The sequence below is a fragment of the Amaranthus tricolor genome, chromosome 4 (assembly GCF_026212465.1).
Source record: "Amaranthus tricolor cultivar Red isolate AtriRed21 chromosome 4, ASM2621246v1, whole genome shotgun sequence".
Classification (NCBI taxonomy): Eukaryota; Viridiplantae; Streptophyta; class Magnoliopsida; order Caryophyllales; family Amaranthaceae; genus Amaranthus; species Amaranthus tricolor.
The window spans coordinates 6,270,901-6,280,666 of NC_080050.1; positions in this window are offsets into that span (position 1 = coordinate 6,270,901).

The following is a 9,766-nucleotide window of genomic DNA, read 5'->3' on the forward strand; positions in this document are numbered from 1 at the left end:
CATTGAGCCTTGTTCATTCTTCGTCGTTCATTCATCATTGATCATTGATCCTTCTTCATTCTTCATCGTTCATTCATCATTGATCATTGATCCTTGTTCATTCTTCATCGTGCATTCTTCGTTTACCATTGATCCTTGTTCATTTTTCATCGTTCATTCTTCATTGATCATTGATCTTGGTTCATTCTTCATCGTTCATTCTTAAATGATCATTGATCCTTGTTCATTCTTCATCGTTCATTCAATATTGATCATTAATCCTTGTTCATTCTTCATCGTTCATTCTTAATTGATCGTTGATCCTTGTTCATTCCTTATCGTTCAATCTTTATTGATCATTGATCCTTGTTCATTCTTCATCGTTCATTCTTCAATGATCGTTGATCCTTGTTCATTCCTCATCGTTCATTCTTCAATGAACATTGATCCTTGTTCATTCTTCATCGTTCATTCTTCATTGATCATTGATCCTTGTTCATTCTTCATTGTTCATTCTGCATTGATCCTTGATCCTTGTTCATTCTTCATCGTTCATTCTTCATTTACCATTGATCCTTGTTCATTCTTCAAAAAGAATTGATCCTTGTTCATTCTTCATCGTTCATTCTTCATTGATCATTGATCCTTTTTCATTCTTCATCGTTCATTCTTCGTTTACCATTGATCCTTGTTCATTCTTCATCGTTCATTCTTCATTAATCATTGATCCTGGTTCATTCTTCATAGTTCATTCTTAAATAATCATTGATCCTTGTTCATTCTTCATCGTTCATTCAATATTGATCATTAATCCTTGTTCATTCTTCATCGTTCATTCTTAATTGATCGTTGATCCTTGTTCATTCCTCATCGTTCAATCTTTATTGATCATTGATCCTTGTTCATTCTTCATCGTTCATTCTTCAATGATCGTTGATCCTTGTTCATTCTTAATTGTTCATTCTTCAATGAACATTGATCCTTGTTCATTCTTCATCGTTCATTCTTCATTGACCATTGATCCTTGTTCATTCTTCAATAAACATTGAGCCTTGTTCATTCTTCGTCGTTCATTCATCATTGATCATTGATCCTTCTTCATTCTTCATCGTTCATTCATCATTGATCATTGATCCTTGTTCATTCTTCATCGTGCATTCTTCGTTTACCATTGATCCTTGTTCATTTTTCATCGTTCATTCTTCATTGATCATTGATCTTGGTTCATTCTTCATCGTTCATTCTTAAATGATCATTGATCCTTGTTCATTCTTCATCGTTCATTCAATATTGATCATTAATCCTTGTTCATTCTTCATCGTTCATTCTTAATTGATCGTTGATCCTTGTTCATTCCTTATCGTTCAATCTTTATTGATCATTGATCCTTGTTCATTCTTCATCGTTCATTCTTCAATGATCGTTGATCCTTGTTCATTCCTCATCGTTCATTCTTCAATGAACATTGATCCTTGTTCATTCTTCATCGTTCATTCTTCAATGAAAATGGATCCTTGTTCATTCTTCATCGTTCATTCATCATTGATCATTGATCCTTGTTCATTCTTCATCGTTCATTCTTTATTGACCATTGATCCTTGTTCATTCTTCAATGAACATTGATCCTTGTTCATTCTTCATCGTTTATTCTTCAATGATCATTGGTACTTGTTCATTCTTCATCGTTCATTCATCATTAATCATTGATCCTTGTTCATTCTTCATCATTCATTCTTCATTGATCATTGATCCTTGTTCATTCTTCATTGACCATTGACCCTTGTTCATTCTTAATCGTTCATTCTTCAATGATCATTGATCCTTGTTCATTCTTCATCGTTCATTCTTCATTGATCATTGATACTTTTTCATTCTTCATCGTTCATTCTTTATTGATCATTGATCCTTGTTCATTCTTCATTGACCATTGATCCTTGTTCATTCTTAATCGTTCATTCTTCAATGAACATTGATCCTTGTTCATTCTTCATCGTTCAATATTCATTGATCATTGATCCTTGTTCATTCTTCATCGTTCATTCTTCATTGATCATTGATCCTTGTTCATTCTTCATCGTTCATTCTTCAATGATCATTGGTACTTGTTCATTCTTCATCGTTCATTCTTCAATGAACATTGATCCTTGTTCATTCTTCATCGTTCATTCTTTATTGATCATTGATACTTGTTCATTCTTCATCGTTCATTCTTAATTGACCATTGATCCTTGTTCATTCTTCAATAAACATTGATCCTTGTTCATTCTTCGTCGTTCATTCGTCATTGATCATTGATCCTTGTTCATTCTTCATCGTGCATTCTTCATTGATCATTGATCCTTGTTCATTCTTCATCGTTCATTCTTCATTGATCATTGATCCTGGTTCATTCTTCATCGTTCATTCATTATTGATCATTGATCCTTGTTCATTCTTCATCGTTCATTCATTATTGATCATTGATCCTTGTTCATTCTTCATCGTTCATTCTTATTTGATCATTGATCCTTGTTCATTCCTCATCGTTCAATCTTTATTGATCATTGATCCTTGTTCATTCTTCATCGTTCATTCTTCAATGAAAATGGATCCTTGTTCATTCTTCATCGTTCATTCATCATTGATCATTGATGCTTGTTCATTCTTCATCGTTCATTCTTTATTGACCATTGATCCTTGTTCATTCTTAAATGAACATTGATCCTTGTTCATTCTTCATTGACCATTGATCCTTGTTCATTCTTAATCGTTCATTCTTCAATGAACATTGATGCTTGTTCATTCTTCATCGTTCAATATTCATTGATCATTGATCCTTGTTCATTCTTCATCGTTCATTCTTCATTGATCATTGATCCTTGTTCATTCTTCATCGTTCATTCTTCAATGATCATTGGTACTTGTTCATTCTTCATCGTTCATTCTTCAATGAACATATATCCTTGTTCATTCTTCATCGTTCATTCTTCATTGATCATTGATATTGGTTCATTCTTCATCGTTCATTCTTAATTGACCATTGATCCTTATTCATTCTTCAATAAACATTGATCCTTGTTCATTCTTCGTCGTTCATTCATCATTGATCATTGATCCTTGTTCATTCTTCATCGTGCATTCTTCATTGATCATTGATCCTTGTTCATTCTTCATTGTTCATTCTGCATTGATCCTTGATCCTTGTTCATTCTTCATCGTTCATTCTTCATTTACCATTGATCCTTGTTCATTCTTCAAAAAGAATTGATCCTTGTTCATTCTTCATCGTTCATTCTTCATTGATCATTGATCCTTTTTCATTCTTCATCGTTCATTCTTCGTTTACCATTGATCCTTGTTCATTCTTCATCGTTCATTCTTCATTAATCATTGATCCTGGTTCATTCTTCATAGTTCATTCTTAAATGATCATTGATCCTTGTTCATTCTTCATCGTTCATTCAATATTGATCATTAATCCTTGTTCATTGTTCATCGTTCATTCTTAATTGATCGTTGATCCTTGTTCATTCCTCATCGTTCAATCTTTATTGATCATTGATCCTTGTTCATTCTTCATCGTTCATTCTTCAATGATCGTTGATCCTTGTTCATTCTTAATTGTTCATTCTTCAATGAACATTGATCCTTGTTCATTCTTCATCGTTAATTCTTCATTGACCATTGATCCTTGTTCATTCTTCAATAAACATTGAGCCTTGTTCATTCTTCGTCGTTCATTCATCATTGATCATTTATCCTTCTTCATTCTTCATCGTTCATTCATCATTGATCATTGATCCTTGTTCATTCTTCATCGTGCATTCTTCGTTTACCATTGATCCTTGTTCATTTTTCATCGTTCATTCTTCATTGATCATTGATCTTGGTTCATTCTTCATCGTTCATTCTTAAATGATCATTGATCCTTGTTCATTCTTCATCGTTCATTCAATATTGATCATTAATCCTTGTTCATTCTTCATCGTTCATTCTTAATTGATTGTTGATCCTTGTTCATTCCTCGTCGTTCAATCTTTATTGATCATTGATCCTTGTTCATTCTTCATCGTTCATTCTTCAATGATCGTTGATCCTTGTTCATTCTTAATTGTTCATTCTTCAATGAACATTGATCCTTGTTCATTCTTCATCGTTCATTCTTCATTGACCATTGATCCTTGTTCATTCTTCAATAAACATTGAGCCTTGTTCATTCTTCGTCGTTCATTCATCATTGATCATTGATCCTTGTTCATTCTTCATCGTTCATTCATCATTGATCATTGATCCTTGTTCATTCTTCATCGTGCATTCTTCATTGATCATTGATCCTTGTTCATTTTTCATCGTTCATTCTTCATTGATCATTGATCTTGGTTCATTCTTCATCGTTCATTCTTAAATGATCATTGATCCTTGTTCATTCTTCATCGTTCATTTAATATTGATCATTGATCCTTGTTCATTCTTCATCGTTTATTCTTAATTGATCATTGATCCTTGTTCATTCCTCATCGTTCATTCATTATTGATCATTGATCCTTGTTCATTCTTCATCGTTCATTCTTATTTGATCATTGATCCTTGTTCATTCCTCATCGTTCAATCTTTATTGATCATTGATCCTTGTTCATTCTTCATCGTTCATTCTTCAATGAAAATGGATCCTTGTTCATTCTTCATCTTTCATTCATCATTGATCATTGATCCTTGTTTATTCTTCATCGTTCATTCATTATTGATCATTGATCCTTGTTCATTCTTCATCGTTCATTCTTATTTGATCATTGATCCTTGTTCATTCCTCATCGTTCAATCTTTATTGATCATTGATCCTTGTTCATTCTTCATCGTTCATTCTTCAATGAAAATGGATCCTTGTTCATTCTTCATCGTTCATTCATCATTGATCATTGATCCTTGTTCATTCTTCATCGTTCATTCTTTATTGACCATTGATCCTTTTTCATTCTTCAATGAACATTGATCCTTGTTCATTCTTCATCGTTTATGCTTCAATGATCATTGGTACTTGTTCATTCTTCATCGTTCATTCATCATTAATCATTGATCCTTGTTCATTCTTCATCATTCATTCTTCATTGATCATTGATCCTTGTTCATTCTTCATTGACCATTGATCCTTGTTCATTCTTAATCGTTCATTCTTCAATGAACATTGATGCTTGTTCATTCTTCATCGTTCAATATTCATTGATCATTGATCCTTGTTCATTCTTCATCGTTCATTCTTCATTGATCATTGATCCTTGTTCATTCTTCATCGTTCATTCTTCAATGATCATTGGTACTTGTTCATTCTTCATCGTTCATTCTTCAATGAACATTGATCCTTGTTCATTCTTCATCGTTCATTCTTTATTGATCATTGATACTTGTTCATTCTTCATCGTTCATTCTTAATTGACCATTGATCCTTGTTCATTCTTCGTCGTTCATTCATCATTGATCATTGATCCTTGTTCATTCTTCATCGTGCATTCTTCGTTGATCATTGATCCTTGTACATTCTTCATCGTTCATTCTTCATTGATCATTGATCCTTTTTCATTCTTCATCGTTCATTCTTCATTTACCATTGATCCTTGTTCATTCTTCAAAAAGAATTGATCCTCGTTCATTCTTCATCGTTCATGCGTCATTGATCATTGATCCTTGTTCATTCTTCATCGTGCATTCTTCATTGATCATTGATCCTTGTTCATTCTTCATCGTTCATTCTTCATTGATCATTGATCCTGGTTCATTCTTCATCGTTCATTCATTATTGATCATTGATCCTTGTTCATTCTTCATCGTTCATTCATTATTGATCATTGATCCTTGTTCATTCTTCATCGTTCATTCTTATTTGATCATTGATCCTTGTTCATTCCTCATCGTTCAATCTTTAGTGATCATTGATCCTTGTTCATTCTTCATCGTTCATTCTTCAATGAAAATGGATCCTTGTTCATTCTTCATCGTTCATTCATCATTGATCATTGATCCTTGTTTATTCTTCATCGTTCATTCATTATTGATCATTGATCCTTGTTCATTCTTCATCGTTCATTCTTATTTGATCATTGATCCTTGTTCATTCCTCATCGTTCAATCTTTATTGATCATTGATCCTTGTTCATTCTTCATCGTTCATTCTTCAATGAAAATGGATCCTTGTTCATTCTTCATCGTTCATTCATCATTGATCATTGATCCTTGTTCATTCTTCATCGTTCATTCTTTATTGACCATTGATCCTTGTTCATTCTTCAATGAACATTGATCCTTGTTCATTCTTCATCGTTTATTCTTCAATGATCATTGGTACTTGTTCATTCTTCATCGTTCATTCATCATTAATCATTGATCCTTGTTCATTCTTCATCATTCATTCTTCATTGATCATTGATCCTTGTTCATTCTTCATTGACCATTGATCCTTGTTCATTCTTAATCGTTCATTCTTCAATGAACATTGATGCTTGTTCATTCTTCATCGTTCAATATTCATTGATCATTGATCCTTGTTCATTCTTCATCGTTCATTCTTCATTGATCATTGATCCTTGTTCATTCTTCATCGTTCATTCTTCAATGATCATTGGTACTTGTTCATTCTTCATCGTTCATTCTTCAATGAACATTGATCCTTGTTCATTCTTCATCGTTCATTCTTCATTGATCATTGATACTTGTTCATTCTTCATCGTTCATTCTTAATTGACCATTGATCCTTATTCATTCTTCAATAAACATTGATCCTTGTTCATTCTTCGTCGTTCATTCATAATTGATCATTGATCCTTGTTGATTCTTCATCGTGCATTCTTCATTGATCATTGATCCTTGTTCATTCTTCATTGTTCATTCTGCATTGATCCTTGATCCTTGTTCATTCTTCATCGTTCATTCTTCATTTACCATTGATCCTTGTTCATTCTTCAAAAAGAATTGATCCTTGTTCATTCTTCATCGTTCATTCTTCATTGATCATTGATCCTTTTTCATTCTTCATCGTTCATTCTTCGTTTACCATTGATCCTTGTTCATTCTTCATCGTTATATCTTCATTAATCATTGATCCTGGTTCATTCTTCATAGTTCATTCTTAAATGATCATTGATCCTTGTTCATTCTTCATCGTTCATTCAATATTGATCATTAATCCTTGTTCATTCTTCATCGTTCATTCTTAATTGATTGTTGATCCTTGTTCATTCCTCGTCGTTCAATCTTTATTGATCATTGATCCTTGTTCATTCTTCATCGTTCATTCTTCAATGATCGTTGATCCTTGTTCATTCTTAATTGTTCATTCTTCAATGAACATTGATCCTTGTTCATTCTTCATCGTTCATTCTTCATTGACCATTGATCCTTGTTCATTCTTCAATAAACATTGAGCCTTGTTCATTCTTCGTCGTTCATTCATCATTGATCATTGATCCTTGTTCATTCTTCATCGTTCATTCATCATTGATCATTGATCCTTGTTCATTCTTCATCGTGCATTCTTCATTGATCATTGATCCTTGTTCATTTTTCATCGTTCATTCTTCATTGATCATTGATCTTGGTTCATTCTTCATCGTTCATTCTTAAATGATCATTGATCCTTGTTCATTCTTCATCGTTCATTTAATATTGATCATTGATCCTTGTTCATTCTTCATCGTTTATTCTTAATTGATCATTGATCCTTGTTCATTCCTCATCGTTCATTCATTATTGATCATTGATCCTTGTTCATTCTTCATCGTTCATTCTTATTTGATCATTGATCCTTGTTCATTCCTCATCGTTCAATCTTTATTGATCATTGATCCTTGTTCATTCTTCATCGTTCATTCTTCAATGAAAATGGATCCTTGTTCATTCTTCATCTTTCATTCATCATTGATCATTGATCCTTGTTTATTCTTCATCGTTCATTCATTATTGATCATTGATCCTTGTTCATTCTTCATCGTTCATTCTTATTTGATCATTGATCCTTGTTCATTCCTCATCGTTCAATCTTTATTGATCATTGATCCTTGTTCATTCTTCATCGTTCATTCTTCAATGAAAATGGATCCTTGTTCATTCTTCATCGTTCATTCATCATTGATCATTGATCCTTGTTCATTCTTCATCGTTCATTCTTTATTGACCATTGATCCTTTTTCATTCTTCAATGAACATTGATCCTTGTTCATTCTTCATCGTTTATGCTTCAATGATCATTGGTACTTGTTCATTCTTCATCGTTCATTCATCATTAATCATTGATCCTTGTTCATTCTTCATCATTCATTCTTCATTGATCATTGATCCTTGTTCATTCTTCATTGACCATTGATCCTTGTTCATTCTTAATCGTTCATTCTTCAATGAACATTGATGCTTGTTCATTCTTCATCGTTCAATATTCATTGATCATTGATCCTTGTTCATTCTTCATCGTTCATTCTTCATTGATCATTGATCCTTGTTCATTCTTCATCGTTCATTCTTCAATGATCATTGGTACTTGTTCATTCTTCATCGTTCATTCTTCAATGAACATTGATCCTTGTTCATTCTTCATCGTTCATTCTTTATTGATCATTGATACTTGTTCATTCTTCATCGTTCATTCTTAATTGACCATTGATCCTTGTTCATTCTTCGTCGTTCATTCATCATTGATCATTGATCCTTGTTCATTCTTCATCGTGCATTCTTCGTTGATCATTGATCCTTGTACATTCTTCATCGTTCATTCTTCATTGATCATTGATCCTTTTTCATTCTTCATCGTTCATTCTTCATTTACCATTGATCCTTGTTCATTCTTCAAAAAGAATTGATCCTCGTTCATTCTTCATCGTTCATGCGTCATTGATCATTGATCCTTGTTCATTCTTCATCGTGCATTCTTCATTGATCATTGATCCTTGTTCATTCTTCATCGTTCATTCTTCATTGATCATTGATCCTGGTTCATTCTTCATCGTTCATTCATTATTGATCATTGATCCTTGTTCATTCTTCATCGTTCATTCATTATTGATCATTGATCCTTGTTCATTCTTCATCGTTCATTCTTATTTGATCATTGATCCTTGTTCATTCCTCATCGTTCAATCTTTAGTGATCATTGATCCTTGTTCATTCTTCATCGTTCATTCTTCAATGAAAATGGATCCTTGTTCATTCTTCATCGTTCATTCATCATTGATCATTGATCCTTGTTTATTCTTCATCGTTCATTCATTATTGATCATTGATCCTTGTTCATTCTTCATCGTTCATTCTTATTTGATCATTGATCCTTGTTCATTCCTCATCGTTCAATCTTTATTGATCATTGATCCTTGTTCATTCTTCATCGTTCATTCTTCAATGAAAATGGATCCTTGTTCATTCTTCATCGTTCATTCATCATTGATCATTGATCCTTGTTCATTCTTCATCGTTCATTCTTTATTGACCATTGATCCTTGTTCATTCTTCAATGAACATTGATCCTTGTTCATTCTTCATCGTTTATTCTTCAATGATCATTGGTACTTGTTCATTCTTCATCGTTCATTCATCATTAATCATTGATCCTTGTTCATTCTTCATCATTCATTCTTCATTGATCATTGATCCTTGTTCATTCTTCATTGACCATTGATCCTTGTTCATTCTTAATCGTTCATTCTTCAATGAACATTGATGCTTGTTCATTCTTCATCGTTCAATATTCATTGATCATTGATCCTTGTTCATTCTTCATCGTTCATTCTTCATTGATCATTGATCCTTGTTCATTCTTCATCGTTCATTCTTC